This window comes from Bos indicus x Bos taurus, chromosome 24 (genome assembly GCF_003369695.1).
Source record: "Bos indicus x Bos taurus breed Angus x Brahman F1 hybrid chromosome 24, Bos_hybrid_MaternalHap_v2.0, whole genome shotgun sequence".
NCBI lineage: Eukaryota > Metazoa > Chordata > Mammalia > Artiodactyla > Bovidae > Bos > Bos indicus x Bos taurus.
The window spans coordinates 54,901,142-54,925,131 of NC_040099.1; the positions used below are offsets into that span (position 1 = coordinate 54,901,142).

The window sequence follows — 23,990 nt, forward strand, 5'->3', positions numbered from 1 at the left end:
CAATTAAGCGATTCTCCACCAACAGGTTATGATTGATCCCGAGCCTCTGATCCAATTAGTGAGCTTGACATTATAGAAATGTAGAAAGGGGTGCCCGATGGGAGGTAAGAAAGACTAAGCACCTTCTTTGTTTGAGGATAGATGTCCAAAAACTGGTGAGATGGCACCACTTGTTTCAATTTAAGAACACAAAACTATCTCACCATCACTCCTGCCCCCGCCCTGGTCTCCCTTTACCTTATGATAGGATACCTATTGGAGAAGGAAGTGGCAGCCCACTCCAGTATTTTTGCCTGGGAAATCCCATGGACAGAGGAGCCTGGAGGACTACAGTTCACAGGATCTTGCAAAGAGTCAGGCACGACATAGCGACTGAGCATGAAGATAACCATAAAACAAGTGACTCAAGGGGTTAATCCCTAAAGCCTCCCTCTACCTAATGGGCATGTTTTTCTCGGAATAGGGAATAAAATGAGTCACTTAATCCTATTATTATCAAGAAAAATATGAATCAGAGTCAAGCACAAGCAGGAACAAACTCTATTTTAAACGGCCGTGCTTACATGTAACTGATACGAGCAGCCACTGGGGTATATCCCATAAAGTTGTCAAAGAGGCTGCTGAAGCCCTGTAGCCTCTGATCAGGCCAACACGACTATTTCAAGGACTTTAAACGCCATCGTGTTGTCACTGTCCAATGAGTGGGACTCAACAATGTGTCCGCCACATCTCTCATTCTTTTCAGAGGAAACCTGCATGTTCTTGGGGCACCGACTATGGACAGAAATGATCCCATAAATGCTGCTAACATTTGTAATCAAGGGAAATCCCATACTGTGTTGAACCTGGTATTAGTTTGTGGGAAAAGATATTAATACATCACCTCCAGAGGACAAAGAGCCAAATGCTGGCCGCCATCAGCTCCTTTGTAGCTCTCCAAAGATTATTTCTTTATTTTACTTATAGATGAGAAATAAAAATCATCCAAATACTTATTAAATACTTATTTGCTACATTATTTTCTTCTGCTATGAAATCAGGTTTTGGAATTTAAAAGAGAAAGGGAGAAAGAACTGTCTACCTTCTCCACAGGAAACTGCAAAGAGTACTTAATGTTACCAAAGTTATGAGTCAAACCAAAATAAAAAGCTTCATAAGAAAACCTGACCCACAGATTTTAAAAACAATGACTTATTCAAAGATACTGTCCACTCTTATCTACCAAAAGTTAAAGAAAAGTTGTAGCTTGACTAATTACCTTCGGTGTTATAATCATAATAGATAAGATTTATTGAGTGCATTCCATGGGCCAAACTTTAAGTATCTTATATCCATTAAATTATTCAAATCCTCACAAAATCCTATAATGCAAGTGCTAATATTAATGCCATTTCACAGATAGGGAGAAAGTTTTTTGGCTAATGGAAGACTGACTGAACAACTTTACATCCTATCCATTAAATCCCTTGATCATGACACTGACCTCCAGGTAGTGGAGTACACCAATCAAAATGGACTATCTAATATACATCTGCTCTTATACATGAAAACTATATTTATTATCCACTCTATTGGTGAAGACACTTGAGAGTCCCTTGGACTTCAAGGAGATCAAACCAGTCAATCCTAAAGAAAATCAACCCTAAATAGCCATTGGAAGTACCGATGCTGAAGCTGAAGCTCGAATAATTTGGCTACCTGATGTGAAGAGCCAACTCATTAGAAAAGACCCTGATGCTGGGAAAGATTGAAAATAGGAGGAGAAGGAGACAACAGAGAATGAGATGGCTGGATGGCATCACCGACTTGACGGACATGGGTTTGACTGTAAGCTCCTGGAGATGGTGAAGGACAGGGAAGCCTGGCGTGCTGCAGTCCAGGGAGTCTCAAAGAGTCGGACACGACTGAGCGACTGAACGACAGTAACAACTAAAAATGTCTCCCTGCTGGGAAGAAGGTTTAATGTAAGTCTTAGTTATCCACACAAGTGTATGAGCAAGAACAGGTTAACACGCAAGAAGGAACATTTCAGAGGGATGTGAGGAAACTGGAATTCTGAATAAAGTTGAGTTTGAGAACCAAGGAGTTCCTCTGAATGAACACTTAAAATAAGACGTCTCTTACAAAACTAACTAGCACTAAAATTAGCTCGATGTTCTATTCACAAAAGATGTCAAGTTCTCAGTTGTGTAACAACAATTCCTGATCTACTTCATTTCTATTCACTGGATGATCCTCCCCCTTTCAAATAACATATTTAGTCTAATTCTCACTGAGTTTACCAGTAACGGTTATTTATATTCAAAACACAAGGATATAAAAGTGTGAGGCAGTTCTTCTCTTTTTCTGAAGAGCATCTTGGGAGGGTGGCCGTAGGGGAAGATCAGTGAGGAGGGAAACAGTAGGAAGGGAGGCAAAGCATCCAATTTTCACGATGTGGAGTGGACAAGAACAGCTTACCAATTCAACAAGGTTGCTGACCAGGTGGCACTTTACACCAGGGGTCTCCAAGCAGCGGCATCTAATGCCTGATGGTCTGAGCTGGAGCTGATGTAATAATAATAGAAAAAAGTGCACAGAAAATGTAACACGTGTCAATTATCCTGAATCCGTCAGTTTCCCCACTCCAATCCTTGGAAAAATTGTTTTCCACGAAACAGATCTCTGGGTCCAAAGAGGTTGGGGACCACTGCATTACACGATGTATCTGTGCAAAGGAGTAAGAAACTGGGGTCTCGGCAGCGTGGAGGAAGAGTCCAAGTCGTGGACAGTAGTAACATCACAACTGGGAGCAGGGATGGAGGAGGCGAAAAGAGCTCCAGGAACAGGAGGAGTGCATCCCTGGGAAGCAGAAGACATGTGTGAAAGCCTGCTTGAGAAGAGCCAGGGAACTGATCCGGACAAGAGGGGAGGACTAGTCCTCAAGAGCAGTCATTCCCCAGGAGCCAAGAGCACTGTGGTTTTCTTTGTGCAATACTTCATTTACTCAGCTTCAGGGTCAATTTCAACACTCTTATTATTCCATAAAGCTGAAACTTCACCTTTAAGAAAAAGAATTAATAATAACAACAGTAATAGAAATAGGTCAAGTGTATTGTAGGTACTGCTTCTTTAACCTTGCAGTGGTGAGCTGATACAGCCTCTTGGGAGGAGGTGTATTTCCACAGTGTAAATACTCTCACTGTGGCTCATGTCAAGCTCTAGGTGGTTTATTAGCTAGCCTACAGAATTCCCAAACACGTAATTACTAGCTCTCCTTCTTCACATGATGCTTGTAAGGCACTTTTAGCTCTTAAAGACAAAATTACTTAAGGAACTACATGGGAAATTTAAAATGATGCAGCTATGCATTTGAATATTAATCCTGGTTTTTGATGTGATCTCCAGGATGATTTTAAATCATTTTACCCTCATTTATCATTACAGAAATTGGCATTAACCCTAAAATTGGTATGGTAAAATAAAAAATTCTGAATAGTCAAAGCAATTATGAGAAAGAACAAAGCTATTTCCTCACTTCATAATGTATTACAAAAGTTATAGTAATCAAAACAGCATGGTGCTGGCATTAAAACAGACACACAGAACAATGGAATAGAATTAAAAGCCAGAAATAAACCCACACATAGGCATCAAGTAATTTATACAGAAATAAACACACATACAGTCAAATAATTTTTGACAAGGGCACCAAGAACCCATAATGGGGAAAGGACAGTCTCTTCAATAAATAACATGGGGGAAACTAGATACCCACACACAAAAGAGGAAAACTGGGCTCCATCCTGCAGCACTCACTGACCTGAAATAGATTAGACTTAAATGTAAGACTTAAAACCATGAAACTCCTAGAAACACAGGCGAAAGGCTTTTTGACACTGGTCTTAGTAATGATTTTTTGGATATGACAAGCAAAGCAAGGGGAACGAAAGCTAAAATAAGCAAGTTGGGACAACATCAAACTAAAAAATGTCTGCACAGCAAAGGAAAACATCAACAAAATGAAAAGTCAACCAAATATACAGGGTCCAAAATATATTGATTTGTATGAGTGTTGTATTGTATTTGTGCAATACTTCATTTACTCAGCTTTAGGGTCAATTTCAACACTCTTATTACTCCATAAAGCTGAAACTTTATGGAGTATATTTGACTCATATATATATGAGTCAGTATGTCTGACTCATACCAGTCAATAGCAAAAAAACAAAAACAAAACCCAATGTGATTAAAAAATGCGCAGAGCACCTGAGCAGCCATTTTCCTATGAAAAGATGCTCGGCATCATTGCCATTCCCTCCTCCAGGGGATCTTCCGGACCCAGGGATAGAACCTGGGTCTCTAATGTCTCCTGCACTGGCAAGCGTGTTTTTTACCATCAGCACCACCAGGGAAGCCCAGTCATCACTAGACAAATGCAAATCAAAATGACAATGCAATATCACCTCCCACCTGCTAAGATGGCTATTATCAAGAAGACAGGAGATAACACATGCTGGCAAAGATATGGAGAAGAGGCAACCCCCATGCACTGCTGGTGGGAACACAAATGGGTGCAGCCATTACTGAAAGGAAGATGAGGGCTCCTCAACAATTTAAAAATAGAATTAACAAAAAAGGTTTACCATATGATCCAGGAATGCCACTTCTGGGCAGAGATTCAAAGTAAAATTACTATCTCAAAGAGATACTCGTACTTCCATGTTCATAACAGCATCATTTACAACAGCCAAGACAAACTAAGAGTCCATCAACAGACAAATGAAGAAAACGTGGCATATGTCTACAATGGAGTATTACTCAGTCATAAAAAGGAGGAAATCCCGCCATTTGTGACAATGTGGATAAATATGGAAGTCATCATGCTAAGAGAAATAAGCTAGACAAAGAAAGACAGTGTATGATATCACTCATATACAAAATCTTAAAAAACAAAAGCAGAATTCATAGGAACAAAGAATAGAATAGTTGCTCATGGGCTGAGGGGACAAGTGAAACTGGACGATGCTGATCAAAGGGTACCAACAATCGGTTCTGAAATGAATAGGTTCCGAGAATCCAATGTTCAGCATGGTGCCTGGAGTTAATCATGCTGCATCGTACACTTGAGACCTGTTATACACTATGTGGGAAAAGACTCTGAGAAGAGCATATACACATATACACGTCACCGAATCAGTCTGTTGTACACCTGAGACGATAACAACATTGTAAATCAACTAAATTCTGATATAAAATTAAAATTTTTTTAAAAAGGAAATTTGCTAAGAGTTGGTCTTAAGCATTCTCACCACAGAAAGGTAACTCTGTGAGTTGATAGCTGTGTTAATTAACTTAGTTGTGATACATATTTCACAAACTCTATGTTTATCAAATCATCACGCTGTGTACTTTAAATACATACAATTTTATTCATTAATTATACATCACTAAAACTGGAAAAAATACAGATGTGAAAGAATTTTAAAAATTAAAATTGTTACCATTATATTACTTTTGATATCTCTTTGAGAGGGATTTGAAACAAAATATATCCATTAAAAAAAAAAAAACCACCCATTAATTGACTAAAATCATTAAGATTTAACTCTTTTCTCATTCCATCAGTTTTGAAGTAAATAAGGTGAGGGGTTATTTAAGAATGTCACTTACTATTTGTGAATACGTATGATATTAAGGCGGAATGTATTATAATTGTGTTCAAATTTAAAGACCTCACAGATTTTTGCTTTTGTTTGTTTAGGGAAAACTAAATCCAGATTGTTACTTCAAAGGTGAAAATACTCAGGTCTGGAGAAAAAACAAAACTAGGTCAAGGCCTCAGTAAGTCAGTATGAGATAAGCTGCATTTGACAGTTTTTACACTAAACCTGCAGCCTCTGAGCCTCTGCTTCAGCTCTCTAAGCCATCACAGAGTTTACGAAGAAACAGTGGTACTACAACAACCAGGGTGGTGTATATTCAGTTGTGTATGACAGGTTTCACTTCTGTCCCTTATGAAATCGCTATGAATTTAAACGTGTAGCATGCAGAAAGACAGCTGTAGCATCCAGAGACACAAACCTAAGCAACCCAAGTATCTTTGCCTGGATAAATGCAAGTGTAATGCTCAAAAAACACTAAAAGTATGTGAATGAAAACTGAAGTCTAAGGGATTTACAGATCAACTTCGACTCATAATTTCAGCCTGAAATTAACAAAGACCCTTAACCTTTCTTTGGAGAAGATATTTGGCATCTCTGACTAAAGTTAACGAATAATTCTAGAAAGAAAATTCTAGGAATTTCTGGGGAAAAATATAATAAAGGCCAATGAGTTAAAGTTGTTATATTAGTTTTAGAATATTGCTTCTACACAAGAACTACTTGAAAAGTCAAAGTCGCTCAGTCGTGTCCGACTCTTCGCGACACCATGGACTATGCAGTCCATGGGATTCTCCAGGCCAGAACACTGGAGTGGGGAGCCTTTCCCTTCTCCAGGGGATCATCCCAACCCAGGGATCAAACCCAGCTCTCCCACATTGCAGCTGGATTCTTTACCAGCTGAGCCACAAGGGAAGCCCCCAAAACTACTTACTGGCATGCATTTTTCCTTCCTCAAATGTGCATTAAGTGCAGGGTCCTGGGAGGGTAAACTTTGTCCATTAATTGCCTTCCTAAGACAATCTGGATTCTTCAAAGTGATCGAAAAGCATTAGTCAACAATGAAGTAAAGAAGCCGCTGAGCCATTTTTAGTTAAAGAAAAAAATAGTTTGTTTCTCTTAGAACTGTTATTTCATCAAACATGCCTGTGAATGTTTAAGATACATCATTATCCACCAAGATATCAAGATACATCATCTTGTTACCAATGATGTACCAAGATATCTCACTATCATTACTACCAAGAAAAAAAAAGAGCTGCCAGTTACATTGGTATGCCATCAATTGTGGAGATGTTAAAATGTGAAAAAAGAAAAAGTGTTTTAGAATCAATTGACTGCTGTTGCATAAGGCTTTTGACCCCGAATTTTGGACAAAACTGCCTGCAAGAAGAACCGTAACAGTGCAGGCGGGTCAGGAGTCCCATGTAACCCGACCTTCTCTCCCTACTCGCGTCATGTTCACTAAACTTTTTTTAAGGAAAATCATTTATCATTTGTACCAAACAGAAATTAGGAAGAAAATAGTTAATGGAAGCTAAATATATCTCTTTAGAGTATTTTCTGTGTTTCTTATTCTTTTTAAGGACAAAGAGTTGCTGCCTTTCACATGCTGTTTGGGGAATGTGTCAAACACTTCTGAAATGTCTAAAGGCTACCGGTGTGCACTCCCCTCCCTCATTCCTTACTCTGACAGCCACAGACACCAGGAGCCAGAAGGGGGTCTCAAAAACCACCTAAGCTGAGCCTTCATTTTCAAGAGGTACAAACTAAGCCTTAAAATACATTGGAGGCAGGATAAGACCTCTGTGATTTGACCTCCATTCTACTAGCTGCTAGATTCTAAACATTCTGCTCAATTATTCCTACCTTAGTTTATGAAGGACAACTCCACAGAGGAGTCTTTTTTGTCTACTTGTCTGAATTTCCTCCAACTAATTTAATGAGGCTACCTTTCTTTAATACTGCCCTTCAAATGGGACAGAGAGAGTCTGAAACAAATTTCTCAAGGTTTCTGAGATCTTCCTTCTCAGTCAGATTCAGCGACAAAGGTTCGTTATGTTGCATATAATGAATGAGGGGAACTTTGTAAAGCAAAAAAAAGAAGAGTAAAAGCAATGTATTCAACATTTCCTCATATTGTCCCTTTCTCAATAAATTTTTTAAATGAATGCAATGACATATGTTCCTCTTGTTTAACATAAGACACTACTAAATCATTCCCAAATGTAGGAAGCATCTCAGGGTGACTCAATCCCAACCAAGCCCTGCATGTAGTACCAGTCCTGAGAGACACTCCAACAAGTAAAGCTTCACGGGGACCTCCCCGGTGGTATAGCGGTTAGTACTCCCGCTTCCAAAGCAGGCCACACTGGTTCAATCCCTGGTCATGGAGCTAAGATCCCATATGCTGCCTGACTCAGCCAAAAAAAGAGCTTCATGGGAAGACACTTCCACAAGGCAAAGAGTAAACCATTCTAACTCCTGTGCTGAACTGTGTATAATAACTTAAAATCTTTCCCTATCTCAAAAGTCCAGCTTGATATTGCTAAGTTTTATAGGAAATGCCCTCAAGAGGCAGTCCACATTCCATGAAATAGAGAGGCTATGATCTCAGGGTGATTCCAGAATCTCCACCAAACATGGCAGCACCAGGTTTGTCTGAAAAAGAACAAGAACACCACCTCCTCCCAAACCACACATGTTCCAGGCATTGCTGTTGTTACACAGGCCAAATGTCCCACTATGACCTTCAAAGAAGACACTACTGCTGTGATCCTAGGATTAAGATATGCTTCTGCTTCTGTCTAACCTCACCATGAAACACAGGGTTTAACTCTGATAATGAGTTTTCCACCCTATCCTATAAACTCAGATCAACTGAAATCCCATGGGCCAATCACTACCAAGACATTGGATACAGTACCAGCCCAGTTCATCAAGACATTGGATCTCATGTTTCTCTCACCCTTAGATGGAGTACTGTCCTCAACAAGAGACATATTTGGCAAAAATATCCCAAACCAAGATGGCCAACGGGTTAATGTTCCTTTCTGAGCTCTTCCATTATGCCGCTTCCTGCGTCTGAGGGCTGGCAGGCAGGGCACCCCGTCAGAGCTGCAGCACTCTGCAGATGTCTCTGCTGTGTTCGGTCAAAATGAAAAGGAGACAAGATGGCCTTCTGACAACAGACAGCTGTCAAGGAGGTGACACGCTTGCTCTTGGCTGGCAGATGAGCGGCACGGAGGTGACACGCGCTTGGCTAATCAGCCCGGCCCTTGTGGAGCTGCTCAGATCGGCCCATGAAGTGACAGCATGCACCGCCTTCAACTATCCTGTTCTCAGTCTCACCGTGTGTCTCTCTCCCTCACCCACTCGGGTGTGCTGAGTACGGTTGGAAAGGCTCTGGTCAATACAACGTGTAGAAACCCACATCAAACCAAAAGAACGTAGGAAACAAGAACAGGCAAAGGGAGCCCCGCAGCAGAATGATCCAAAATACAGCAGAGAGACAGACTTACCTAGTCAGATCAGGCTCATACCGACACGACACAGAGATACCATGGCAGGTAACCAGGCAAGGGACAAGAGGATCCGCGTGGCCTCTTCCCCATGCTCCATCCTGTCGTTTGCCCCTCCAGCCACCAGGGGGCAATTTGGGGCTAGATCCTGGTAGAGGAGGCTGGAATTCTGAGCTTTTACAAATACTTAAATATTAGAAGTGGGAGTAGGGGTGGAGTGCCTGGGGAAAGCAGCACTGAAGAGAGAGACTCAGGGGACCCGGAGAGGGGAAAAGTGAGCTCCTCAAAGCTTCCACTGATTTTCTTAATTAGTGAACTCCTAAGCTCAAAGATGGCCTTCCCTGGTGGTTCAGCGGTTAAGAATACTGGCCAGTGCAGGAGATGTGGGTTCAGCCCCTGAGTCGAGAAGATTCCCCTGGAGAAGGAAATGGCAAGCCACTCCAGGATTCTTGCCTGGGAAATGTCATGGACAGAGGAGCCTGGCGGGCCACAGTCTATGAGGTCATGAAGGAGTCGGACACGACTGGGCGACTAAACAACAAGACAGACCCTCTACACTCACGAATAGATGCAGGATTCACGGAGGAGCTGCCCGACGGGCCTGGCAGGTATCCTAAACCATGGACAGGGAAGAATGCCCCTCCCACTCTCCCTAGCTCCTTCCATCTCGCTCCACCTTCCTCTCCCACTCCCCCACTGCTTTTACTTCTCTTTGGATTCTGAAAGAACAGCTGGTTGGAAGCAGCGAATCAGGAAGAAAAACAAGGGGAGACAGCCAAAGCGGATACAGCGTCAAATCTGTGGCTGTCCACCTGCAGCACCGAAGTCGAAACCGCAGAAGTCTGTCTCAGAGAAAGACGAGTTTAACAAAACACAAACTCACTGGAGTGGCCGCTCTGGCAGCAGAGCACTTCCACAGTCACTATCTGCCCTGACCACTTTCATTCTGACTTTTTCAGCTCCCCCAACCAAGAGACCAATCCACCTGCTGGGCTGAAAATACAACCCCAAAGGTTTTTATAAAATCATTTTTAAGAGATCATTGAAGAGTGAAAAGGAGAAGTGGGAAGAGGAGATACTGGGGACACGTGCCCTTTGTCTTTTGAGAATCAGAGAAAAAGTCCGAGCTCAAGGCTTTCCCAGGTCTGCTCCAGCTCTGAGAGCTCGGGAGGGTCCCTACAGTTGCCAAAGCCTGGACAGGATGACAACTATCACTCCATCACCACAGGGCGGCTCCACTGCGGAATATCCACATGACCACTGCCTCATCCCTGGAAGACAAAGCAGTCTTTTTTTGAGAAAGATGTGAGAAGCTATTCAACCTCCATCTGCAATCGTGACCAACAAGTAGGAACAGAGCCAGGACAGAGTCTGAGACTGGCCACTGTCTCTCCCACACCAACACCTACGGTTTATCAGCCAAACCGGCAGGCCCTGCCTCCCGCCAGCTGCCAGGTAGCTGAAGCAGCACAGTGGGTTCCCCCACCCAGGGGATCCCCGTGGCAGGGTTGAAGGACCATGTCACCAGGATGTCAGCCAGTCACTGAGTTCCAAGGGCATGGGGCACTCCAGCTCCTTCCACCGCCCATGCTCTTTGGAAGCTGTCTTGTCATCCACATAGACCCAACTCTAGGACACCAAAATGCACCAACATCACACAGGCTTGAACACTCAGATCACTTATAAACTCTTCACCACTGTTCCAGCTAATACCAATATGGGCACCTTCTGACAGAAAGCCATTCCCTCTCATAGATAAGCATAAATAGTCAAGAAGCAGAACCACTACAGCGTCTGGGTCAAATGTCAATTTGTGATATACAATGTTGTAGTTCTGCCCAATTTTCATCAGCACTGAGTATTTCTAATATTGAATTCAGCCTTTTATCTTTAGTTAAGAAAGTGATGCTTACTATGAAAAAGGAATCCAACAATTCAGGAGTATGTCTGGCAAAAGAGAAAGTATTTGCATACATATGAAAACCAAGGCAGTCATTCCAGGCAAACCCTGCCCATCAGAGCAGTGATGGGAGGGGCCTCTGGGACCATGCCACGCCCCTGTCTCTTTCACCAGCTAGAGCTCTTTCCCCAGTTGAAATACTGGGAGGGTCCGGCCCTCTGTCGTGCAGTCTCCACTGTTCCCTGGGAAGATGGGGACCAGTGGGGATGCCCGGAACGGCAAAAGCAGCCACCTCCCAGAGGAACACGGGCTTGCCACCTTAGACATCTCCTCCTGGAGCCTCTGATACCCAGGCACCATTTTTATGCTAGAGCAGAAGAGGGAAGAAGGCAGTCATTTCCCCTAAAGGAAGTTATTATTAAGGATGAGCCCAGGCTCTAGAGGTATTAGGACTGCAAGGAGGTTGGACAGCCTCACTGCCCCTCTCAAGCGCCAAGTCCAGTTCAGGCTTTCCTGGAATCCTGCCTGTGCTGCTCTGAGGCTTTTAATCTCTAAGTTCATTCTGCATCTTCTTTCTCTCGAGAGAACATGGTGTGTACGTAAGCTCTTGCTTATGGCAGATGGACCTTCCAGGAATCACATCCATTGAAAATAAGAGCAGTGACTGTCCCACTCAGCCAGGCTCATGGTTTGGTTCTGACCAGAACAACAGCTGTCTTATCAAGCCCCTGGGTTGCTGAAGATAGGAAAGCCTCTCTCCGTTCCATTAGGGCTGCCAGACACCCTGTCTTGCACACTTGCTTCTTAGTTGCTGCAAAGCTTTTACATATTTAGGGAGCTTTTCCATCAAAACATGCTGGAATGGCTAGAGGCTCCGACACATGAATGATATCTGCCCACATGTGCTTTTTATACAAGTTCACAGCCCCTGGTCACTGAGGGTAAACAGTGTTATCAGGGGTTATTATGGATTTAGTCAAGTATATTTCGTTCCTGTCATTTACAAGCACTTGTGTTGGCTGGTATTTACAATGTCGAGACTCTGTCACTTTGGCAACCTTCTGAGACAACATTTTTCCAGTGTTACAGTGACATTTCAAAAACTCAGTATTTACAAGCAAATGACACCCTCTGGCTCCGTGACGATGCGATTCAGTGGTAGCTGAACAAAGGGACACTCCTCTAGAAATTTCTTCAGGATGTATTTCCGGCTACTCCTGGCTATTACATCATGGTCCAGGGCAGCCCTGTGGCCTTTGGAAGGAAGAGGCTACAAAGACATCAAGTATTAAGAAAATGTCACTGTCACATACTACTGGCGTGTTAACTGCTGTGCGGAGGTTCACGTGAACAGGGGCTGCTGAATGATGCTGACAAGTCTCTTAACATCTCTGAGCTTTAGTTTCTCATGTCCTACTAAGCGGCCTTGGGCAACCAGGTGACATCTGGTTACTTTAACATTCCATCCTTCTGCATTTCAAAATTATTCAGAGAGATAAAACTCATATCATCATTTTTTTCATATCCTGTACTGAGTTTATGAGGAAAAGAATCCCATGCAATAAACAGAGAAGCCAATCATGATTGCTCAACTCAGTTCCATCTTCCCTGTTCCAACACCCCCACCCCTGCCCCATCAAGCAAGATGGACCAGGAAGACTGAAGGAAGAGGAAACCTGACCGACAAAACCACAGCTGGTATTACACTCACCCCTGAGCCTCAAGGCCTGTCCAGTCTCAGACAGACCACAGTTCTTTACAGCGTGACCACGGTCCTCTCGGCAGTGGAGGAGAGGTGCAGCTGCTGACAGGCAACAGATGATGCAGGAAATGTGCACCGGAGACAGTCAAAACATTCTGTCTTGACCCTCTAAAGACAGTAATCTTGATCATATAGATTGCAGGCTCCATCATACCATCTTTAGAAATGCAGTCTTGGGATTTCCCTGGCAGTCCAGTGGTTAAGACTCCACGTTGCCAATGCAGCAGTCACGTCCAGTCCCTGGTCAGGGAACTGCTATGTCTGACGCTTTGCGACCCCACAGACTGCAGCCCACCAGGCTCCTCTGTCCATGGGATTCTCCAGGCAAGAATGCTGGTGTGGGTTGCCAAGCCCTCCTTCAGGGGATCTTCCCAACCCAGGGATTGAACTCAGGTCTCCCACATTGCAGGTGGATTCTTTACTGACCGAGCCACAGGAACTAATATCCCATATGTTGTACAGCATGGCCCAAAGATTTTTTTTTAATGCAGTATTCCCTACTACTTGTGGTCCCAGTGCAGTAAGTTAAACAATACGTAAGTTAACAGTGAGAAGAGAGCCAGAACCAGCTATGAGGAGACTGGACTAATGGCTATCACAAAAAGCTTCAACAACTGGATGAGGAAGCAGTAGGGAAAATGACAAGTCTGGAGCCAAAGGACCATGTCCCCTGGTCCCCTCTCTGCCACTTACTGTTCATAGTGACAAAAAGGCTGTGAATCTCTGCTTCATTATCAATAAAATGGGGATTAAAAACAGATCTTCCCTCACTGGCATCACAAGTTACATAACTCTTTATTGCGGTTGGTTCGTTTCCCCATTGACTCATCCATCCACTGACTCCGGAGCACTCACTCGTGTCCCCTGTTAGGCACTGGGGAGGGATGGCAGGCCCAGTCCTTGGTTCTCACTGGCTGCGGAGAGTGTGGCAACTCTGGCTTGGCAGAGTGCAGTGCGTCAGAAGCTACCTGGGCCCAGAGAGAGCCACCTCGTTCTGGCCTGAGTCTAACACGAGGGCCCTGAAGGGAAGAGTGTGTGAGCGGGGCCTTGGACGGAGAGTGTGAGTCATCCAGTGAAGGAATATAAGGGGAACGAGGGGCAAGATGAAGATGTCCCAGGCCAATGGAAAGGCCCTTGTGAAGACAGGGAGAACCACTGACGAGCCCTCAAGGGAACCCGGAGCGGCTCAGTGTGGCTGGAATACCAGGTAGCAGTGGTGAGTGGGAAAGACAAAGCTGAAGGCCAAGGCAGGGGCCAGGCTCTCTAGAGACCATGCATCATGCTAAGGCTGGTTCCCTGAAGCATGGGGAGGTGCTGGGCCAGGGTGTAACTGCCTTGGGGAGTTTTGGAGACAACCATTCCAGCAGTCTTGTGAGAAGAAGAAGGTGGGGATGGAGGGCAATGGAGGGGTGGGCTCAGCGTACAGGAAGCAGAATCGATCAAATCTGAGAACTGAGGGTTTATGGGGATGAAGGAGGAAGTCTAGGAGGGTGACTGGGGAGCAGTTGCAGTCGCCAAGCCAACAGACACAGATGGAAAGACTAATCCTGAGAGGAAGTTCCACCAATAAAATCCATGGTCAAAAGTACAATACCTGAGGTGAATTACCTCATCAGTAATGGCCAAATTTTAGTCTAGCCCCCTGAAAAATATATCTCAACCGATGTGAGAATATCAATGTGAAAACGTAAGCTAGAGCCTCACGTTAGGTGACTAAACTGTTATTAGTTCAAACCCTCTACCAAGAACAGTGATAACATGATCTTGGGGGGCAGGGGATACGGTGCTATTACATAAAACCTTTATTAAACACCCAAATGAAGGGGTGGTGGAGTAACTATTGTTGGATGTTCTGAGGTGCTCCACTTGCTGGCTGATTGTCCAGAGTTGACCTAGGATGTATGTGTTCTATTTCTAGAACAGTATGTACAAATAATCTAGAGCACTGATAAAATTATTTGCAACCAGGTAACTAAGGGAGACATTTTGGATGAAATTCCACAGGAGCCTCCAATCCTGGCGTCTGTGAGTAGCTCCAAAGTCACACCATGAAACGTGAGGGGGTAGTACAGCCACCTAGGATATAATGAAATATAAATATGCTTTGTAATCAAGTATGAAATGGCTTCCCTACTGGCTATAACAGTAAAGAATCTGCCTGCAATGCAGGAGACCTGGGTTCCATCCCCGGGTCGGGAAGATCCCCTGGGGAAGGAAATGGGAACCCACTCCAGTATCCTTGCCTGGAAAATCCCATGGACAGAGGAGCCTGGCAGGCTACAGTCCATGGGGTCACAGAGAGTCGGACACGCCTGAATGACCAACTGTAACTATGAAATGGAGACAGTGTGAAGTTCGAGAATGATAAGACAGATGTGTTTTCTGCAAAAGGGAACAAAAAGGAAGTTCTCCTAGAAATAAATCAAAGGGTAACCCCTTCCCTCACATACAAAATGCCAACGTTAAAGTACTCGTCTCGTTGACAAATTGGCACCCAAGGTTTGCACTCTGAGAACACATCCAAGCAAGTCTTACTTGGTAGTAAAGTGGGAGTAGGGCTGAGAGAAATTGGTCTGTATTAGTGCCTCCTGTTGGGCTGGGACAGTTAAATGGCAGAGATGCAGACCGACTCCTCGAGGGACGATGTCAAGGAGGAGCAGCTGTTGACACTGCTCTTTGCCGCATGTCACCATCCACAGCAAACCTCTTCCCCCGCTGACGTTGTGTTGTACCAGTCACTCTACACATGACAGTTCTGAACTGCAGAGCTCAGAGTGACAGACAGACTTCACAGTTCAACAGTACTGGTAATGGATCTTTCCACAGGAGTGAATCACACCCAAGGAAGAAAGTTCAGTTGACGGGGACGCTTCCCTTGTGGCTCAGAGGTTAAAAGCGTCTGCCTGCAATGCGGGAGACCTGGGTTCGATCCCTGGGTCGGGAAGGTCCCCTGAAGAAGGAAATGGCAACCCACTCCAGTATTCTTGCCTGGAGAATCCCATGGACTGAGGAGCCTGGTGGGCTACAGTCCATGGGGTTGCAAAGAGTCGGACACGACTGAGCGACTTCACTTTCACTTTCACAGAAGTGGTATAGCCTGAGTGAAGTTGTGTTCTCCAACTCATGCGTGAGCTTTGTGCAAAAAATTTGCTTAGAATTTTATAATGAATTTTCTACTAAAAACACTTAAAAGCTGAAATACTTGTAAGATCTTGAATTCTGATTCTCCTGGGGTTTTAGATCTGAGCAGTGACTCTAGTACTCAGGCTTGTACCGCCATGAGTCTGAACAGGAAATTTCCTGGTTGATCACAGACAGAGCAAAATCTCACAGATCCAGGCAACCCCAAGTGAAACCAAATGACCGTAGGTCTTAACCAATCAAAAAAAGAAAATTCATCATTGAAACATCCAACTATTTTTAAACCAAACTGGTGATCAGTAACGCAACCCGATTTCCTATCTTCTCTATGGCAACTGTCACTGACATTTATTTGCGACTTCCTCCTGTGAAAACATCCACCTTTCAACTCTCATCAGAGAATATCTTCTAAGTCTACACTCACTTTGGGTCAGGGACCCATCTCTTACTCCCTCTGTCCATTTCATATACAGTCCTTCTGAAGAAGACAAAATATTCTTTCTATGACACTATGTCAAGTCACCTTCATGTTCTCTCAAAAAGGTATATGGTTTTCTTTCTATTTATATAGGTGGCATCTTATCTTCAGACTTTTCCATTATAACATGAAACAAATTACAAACGCTTCTTCTTAGCTAATCTTACATGGCTGTAAGAGTGGCATAATTAACTCATAATGAATAACTATTCATATTCACTATTATATAACCATACAATACACAAATATTGACACCCTACATACCTTAAGTGAGAAGAAAGTTATGCTTGGTTGATTTCACTGAATATTTTACTAATACTTCTGTTTGAATAAAAATTATTTTATAGGCATAACTACTGATGCAATCTTCAACAAAATATTAATGCTAAGGTAAGGGATTTAATCCAATATGAATCCACCTATATAAGCTTTGTATCACCTACTAACTCATTCCCTCTTCATATTATTTCCTATTCTATTAGGATAATCAAATGGATCTCAGAGAGGCTTATAAAACTCTCTATCAAAGCATAAGATAAGAATTTTATCCTGATTTTATAACCTTTATTTCTATCTGATAGTCACTTCAGAATTGGAGGTATATTTTAGGGTCCTTTCCTTTTGACTTATTTATCCTGTGTTGGTGGTAGCCAGACTCAATGTTTCCTTCCCGTAGCTTTTATATGTGTGTGTGTGTGTGTGTAAAGATGAGGGGAGAAGGAAAACAAAACTAAGAAAAAATGAAAGTGACTTATCAACAGAGTATAAGAAAAGTTAGCTACTTAGCAAAATAAAAATAACATATTTAGTGATTTGTAATATAAGAATAAAATGAACTCACTGGGTCTCAAGAGGTTTGCAATATGATCTTTGCAAAAGGTATCTTGCCAATTTAATTGAGGTAGGAGTTATTTAATTTTTTTACAGGTATAGTTTTCAATAAAACTACATATGCCTATAATACTGCAATGGCAGATGTGTCTCGATTATTAGAGGTGGGCTCAAGGGAATATATACAATGGATCTTGAAATCTGTAAGCAGCTGTTTTGGGGGGGCAGTGAAATGATGGGGGAGGGCACTGTACCACACACATGTTCCTTAAGTGCAGCAATGTTTTGTTATTTTACTGCAGGTGTATTACAGAGATGAAATTTAATAACTTACTGTATATAATACCAATAAAACTGAAAAGATTCAGTGCCCTGCTGTTCATTACCGTGGTACAAATGAGCTCGGATTATTTTGTGTGCATGCACGGGTAAAACCCTGACCCACAGAGACCCCCACATCTAGAGCTCTGGAGGATGATCACTGCTTGAAAAATCTTAGGGATGTTCTTCCTTAATCGCTTTCATATCATTGAATTGTCATCCCAAATTCATGTAAACGTGACTTTGAGGTGGGTTAAAAATAAGACATAGTTGGTATTTTTTTAAAGCATCATAGAAAGCCTTTACCGAAGAGGTCTTTCAAAAAGACAGGTTAATGGAATCAAGGGTTATACAGATTTCCTTAAGTACCATAACAATATAACAGTGATAATATATTCTAGCCAACAAAATCTAGAGAAGGGCCAGTCTAAAGATGCTATCCCACCAGATTTTAACTGTGAAAAAATATTTGTGTATTAGGAATGCTAAAGCAAATACAACTATGTACACATGCCAGTTTTCTCCTCGAAAGAAACTACTTCTGTCAGATTAAAAATAACACAGTTAACATTATAGGTACTTGCTTTAGGAAGCTCAGTTTTGTTTATCTGTGAGTGAAAATGTAAAGAAACCTACATAAACAAAGAGAAGGAAATGGCAACCCACCCCAGTGTTCTTGCCTGCAAATTCCATGGACATCAGAGCCTGGTTGGGCTGCAGTCCATGGGGGTTGCAGAGAGTCGGACACGACTTAGTGACTCAACAACGAACAAAGAGAACACACACACACAATTTTTCAAAGGATGGGGTTCTTCAATTCTAAGCAAGTTACCACCATCGGGCACAGCAGCAGACTCATCACCTGTTTCTTTCTTAAATAATTATTTCTACAAAGATGATGGGGTTTTGCTGGTAACTTGCAATGTTCTCACTATTTTAACTTGGGGTTTTAGTTTTAAGAGTTTCAGGAAAATTTCCTAGTGATGAAACCATTTCAAGAAATATCACACACAAAGGAATAAATGGTTCTCCCATTCCATATTGAAAAATTCCTCTAATGCTAAATTGTGAGTCTACTGTTTTTTTTATGGAAAGAAGCTAGAAGGCTACAGTGATTTCTATAGGATGGGCAGGTATATTTCAACACGTTCCTTCGTCCATGGGATTTTCCAGGCAAGAGTACTGGAGTGGGTTGCCATTTCCTTCTTCAGAGGATCTTCCTGACCCAGGGATCGAACCCGGGTCTCCCTCGTTGTAGGCAGACGCTTTACCGTCTGAGCCACCAGGGAAGATGTTTCAATAACAAATTTTACCAATTATTTAAAAACAATTAAGTCAGTTGTTTAGTCATTAATTGATATCCCCTCTCTTACTTATGTATCAAAAGTTAGATGAATTATAGTCCTACTTACTAGAGGTTATTAAAAGCCCCCAAATACTTTCCATGAGAAAAGAGAAGTTCATCTGGTGAAGTTTCATTTAGGATAGAAGGAGTTCATGTTTTTGGTGTCTTATAAACCACCTCGAATCAATTTCAATGGTTTTTATGCACTGGTTGTCCTGAACTGTCTGTACAACTTGTGTATGTTTCTAACATGTATTTGTCATTTTATATATTTCACGAGTTAAATGCCACACAAAAAAAATTACTAGGTCACACTTAGGAGCCTGAAAAAGGTATTGCTCCCAGATTTCACTCTATATAGTTCTCGTATTGGGGGAAGAATAACTTGATCTACGAAGAATCCAAATTTGTGAAGCAGCAAACCATATTCTGCCTGCACCGCACAGAAAGGAAGGCCCAAAGATAATCCATACATTTTTAAGAAAGTGTTCATGCTGTTGCTAAAATGTGAATTGGCATATTCTACCCCAGCCTCGTCACAGGAAATCTTCACTGGTTTTAATGAAATTGCACATGCTAATTTTGAGGGCATTACAGAATAGATTATTTATACAGTCACATGTGGTACATTTTTCATTTTTTTTTTTTAAAGGTTGGGCTGTGAGGATCCCTGCCTTCCTCTCTGCCTTCCCTACCACTATGGCTCCAGTTCACCCTGAGAAGATCCTCCATTCTAGGCAGTATATTAGATCCAGATTCTCTACTCTCTACTGAAAGTGGTTTTCCAATGGGCTCTCATACAGACCTATTACTGAGTCCAAAAACCTCACCATGAGCTCCGGCAGCAGGGAACCCAACTTAGAAAAGCACTAGCTTTAAAACCAGGCATTTCAGGGTCCAAAGCCTGGCTCTCACACTTAGCTGGGGGGACTCTTTGGTCTGCTTGCTTTACCTCTCTGAGCATCATTTTCTTAATTATTAATTATTAAATCAGCCTGGGAACTTATACTGGCAGCTAATATTAGTCCTGTCAGCTCCCTCTAGAATGAGCCCAAACTAACATTTAGAAATTCACTCACTTTGACTTTCATTCATCAGCCAAGTCTGGGTTGTGAATGGATACACGGATTCACTGTCTCAGTGATCCTTGACAGAGCAACTTAACTGGGCATCACAGTAAGCCACCTGACTCAGTGGGTCAGCCACTGATGGTCAATCTTGTGAGATCTTTAAGGACAATTACTACAATGTAGAGGAGCAATCTGAGAATTTTAGAGAAACAATGGTGCTTATGGCAAGATTAATAGCTGGGGGCACACAGATTGTCACTAGGTTCCAAATTATAGCAAAAGTATACTAGAGTTTATGTGTAAGGAAATACAGCCTATAATTATGTCTTCCCTTATGCAATTGAAGCATTTCCGACCATTAGCTTGAATCATAACCTATTTTTCTTATCAAAATATCTTAAGAAATTTGAAGGATGCTTTAATACTGCCAGTCTCCTCCAGGTAAGGAACCATATTTAATACAAGGATTATTAACACTATATTTTCTATGTATGAACACTGAAACTGACAGCACTGAAACGAACAATCAAAGAAATCTCTTTCATTGTCAGCTATCAACATAGAAGGAATGATGGAGTTTTTTTTTTTTTTTAATCACTAGTTCAAAACCCTCTGATTCAGGCAAGTATCCTCAATACGTGCTAAAACTATCAGGTCAAAGATTGTTAGGGAACATGGGCACAGGGATCTATGCCCAGTGCTAAAAAATCAACACAAAGACTGTTTGCTAATTACAGAGGGGGAATGTTTCTTTACAATGGACAGATTTGGGGGTCTCTAATTCTACCAAGTTGGTAATGTTAGTGTCACCAACAGCAACACATCTTGACATTACATGCCTCCAGATAAAACACAGCATAAAGCACATAATCTACGAGATATTCCGGGCCAAAATGTTTAACTTCCATCTGAAACAGCCTTTCAGTCTAATTTTCAATTTGCAAGCAAGACGAGTAACAAACAGCACCACAGAGAAATAGCCCAACAGTTCAAGAAGGGGACACTTTTTCAAGTCCACCAGCCTGCTCTCGTTAAGGTAAATGTCACTTTTTAAAAAATTACAGGAATCGCTCTAGTTTAAAAGAAATTCTAAAGAGACACAAAAACAAAATATCATGCATAAACACAGTGTTGGGGGTGGGCTGGAGGGGGAAAGAGATAATAAAGATATTTTCATGGGGACAATCAAAGAAATATGAATCAGGATTGGGAATTAGATTAGGAAACTCTGGTTAGTATCTTAGAGGTGATAACACTATTTGAGTGTTCTTAATTTTCAGACACACGTGATGAAAAACCTAAGGGTGAAATCTTAGGAGATCTGCCACTTAAAAATGGTGCACTGAAAAATACATGCATATATATGCACGTGCACAAAGCAAACAAAACAGATACTTTTCATTGTTCGATTTTTCTAACTCTTCTGAGAACCTGAAAATTTATACTATGTAGGATTAAAGAAAATTTTGTAAATTTAATGAATGGTGTTTGATTCTTCCTCTTAATATCAAGAAAGCTACCAGTGGGGATTGAAGGTAGAGTATACAAGAGCTTCCCTTTGTTTTTCTCCTTTGTACCTACCACTTCACTGAAAGGCCAATAAATATTTGTTAACCGATGCAATGAAAAAAATAGCTCCATTCTCCCCTCTGGTGCATGCTGGACGGCGGTCGGGAGAAGGGTATGCCCACAGCAATGCCCCCCAGACAAAGGAAACGCAGCCCGAAAACCAGTGCTAGGCACAGAGCGGAGATGCCATCACCCTGCAGACCTGGTGCCTGAGATGTCTGACACTGTGGTGATTTTCAATATTCTACCCCACCACCCACACCGGCACATTCAGAAAGGATGGGCCTGGAGTCTGACCTTTGGTTCCAACAACACCGCCACCGGAAACCGAGAACATCTCCAATTCCCTCCCTGGGGAACCTTCGGACCTGGAAAGACGAGGCCACCCGGCTAGGACTCAGGCCAGGAAAATGAGAGACAAGTGACTCTGCAGGATCTGACCCTCTATGTCTTCCAGAGTCTGCACAGCATGGTCGAAGGAAGGGCTCCCAAAAGAGCCCCATATCTTCTTTGAGAGGATATGATTTTCTGGTTTTCTGAAGCAGGAAAATGCTGCTCACACAGGACTCTTCAGATTTCACCCTCTCAAAATGACCCCAAAAGTGATGCCGGGGAAATAAGCCTCAGGCCATCACAATCCCCACCGTGCCAGATACAGAGATCACACGGGGCCGGATGGGGCCAACGTGGCCCCTGACTTCAGGAGTTTACAGAATCTGGTGGAAACCACCATTCCACAAACATCAATAAGGGCACATTCGAAAAGCACCATGAAGGCAAAGCTGAGCGCCAAGACAGTACACGGATGGAAGAGATTCCTAGGAAGGGCGCAGAGAGCCAGGTACGGATGAGGGCATGCTATAATCAAACATTTAACCATAATGTGAAGTTAAAAACCAAGATGTATTTCTGCTTGCACAAGACCTAAAAGCCATTTTCACAAGAAGAGACAAAGGATCTCATGTCTTTTCTGTGTATATCCTTTCTATTTTTACTGTGATCCTTTCCGTATCAAAAATAAAAAGAACTGAAATGAGAAAATCCATTCTTAAATGTGTAATATATACGTTTAATTTCAGTGAATCTAAAACGACTCTATGAGCACGCTAAATCACATACAGAGAAGACCCATGTCTTCTGTAGCTGCAAAGTTTCTGGAACTCAACAAAACAATCTGAGGTTAGGCCTAATTCTTAAATCCCATCGGCTTTAAGAACGAAACATCAAGTAACTTTATCAGCACAGTGCTATTTGATTACCTGCTGAGAAAGAAAAAGAATGTGGATAAGGTTAGAGCCTTGGACTTCACTAGAGAAAACAAGATAGTGGCTCGCATATTCAGTTGTGGGATTTTGTATGAAGATTTCAAGGCATCTTACTGATGTTCAGAATGCCCCTCATTTTCACTGCCTTTTAAATAAAGTACATATGCAATATAGTCCCATGTCTTGAATAATCAAATTAAGGCAAGAAATCTAAAAGCTTTGTTAGGGTCAGCAGCTATACTTGATTTTGAACACAAATCTTTTAAACACAGTAGATTCCTACAGAACATTCTAGGAAATCATCAAAGTTAGCTGCACATTAGAATCACCTGGGGAGTTGTCAGAAACGCAAAGGCCCAGCTCAGATTTGAGTTTAATTGGTCTCAGATAGGGCCCAGCTTTCCTTATATTACACACACACACACACACACACACACGTGCATGCACACACACACACACACACACACACACACACACACACACACATAACCTTGCCCACAAGATATTAATAATAAAACCATCGCTTTAGACTTGGGCTATCTCCTAGAAAGACAAAACAAATAATCAATGCTCCACTTCCATTTAAGGGGATAACCTCTGCCTTAATAACAAGTATTTGTGTTGACATCACCACCCTCATTAAAAAAAAGATCTCAGGAAGATTAAAAAAAAAAAAAAAAGGTTTGCAATCACCAAACATCTTATTCAAAGCAGCAAGAGAGGCCGAAAGCAAATGACATTTTTTCCTTTCGTCATGCACAGTGATGTCCATTAGGTACTAGCTATAGGCTATCGTATGAAGATCAGACTATCCTGCAAACGACTTTACTCCCTCTCATTTTGTTTCAGTCAGACTTTCCATTATAAATTACATTTTCTTTTTCAGTTCAAAAAAAAAGTAGTATGAGGTTGCAATTTGGCAAAAACATTTTAAGCCTGGGTGTAATTTCCGTACCCCAATTTGATTGAAATTAGTTTTGCCATATTTAGTTAGAACTAAAAAAAGTCCGTTTGGCCGCTTTGATTTCTATGGGTTTATGTTCTGTACAATTTCAAAAGGCTGAGAAGTTACCGACTTCATTTCTGATCATTTTCGGTGAAAATGCATTCATGAATTCATATTATCCCACTACTATTTTTAATGA

The 23,990-nt window shown here is 42.1% G+C and overlaps 1 protein-coding gene across 15 annotated transcripts in view; it reads right to left on the bottom strand.

Moving 5' to 3' along the window:
• TCF4 (transcription factor 4) overlaps positions 1 to 23,990 on the bottom strand; it is a 385,601-nt gene that overhangs the window by 168,074 nt on the left and 193,537 nt on the right. The window lies entirely within an intron of this gene.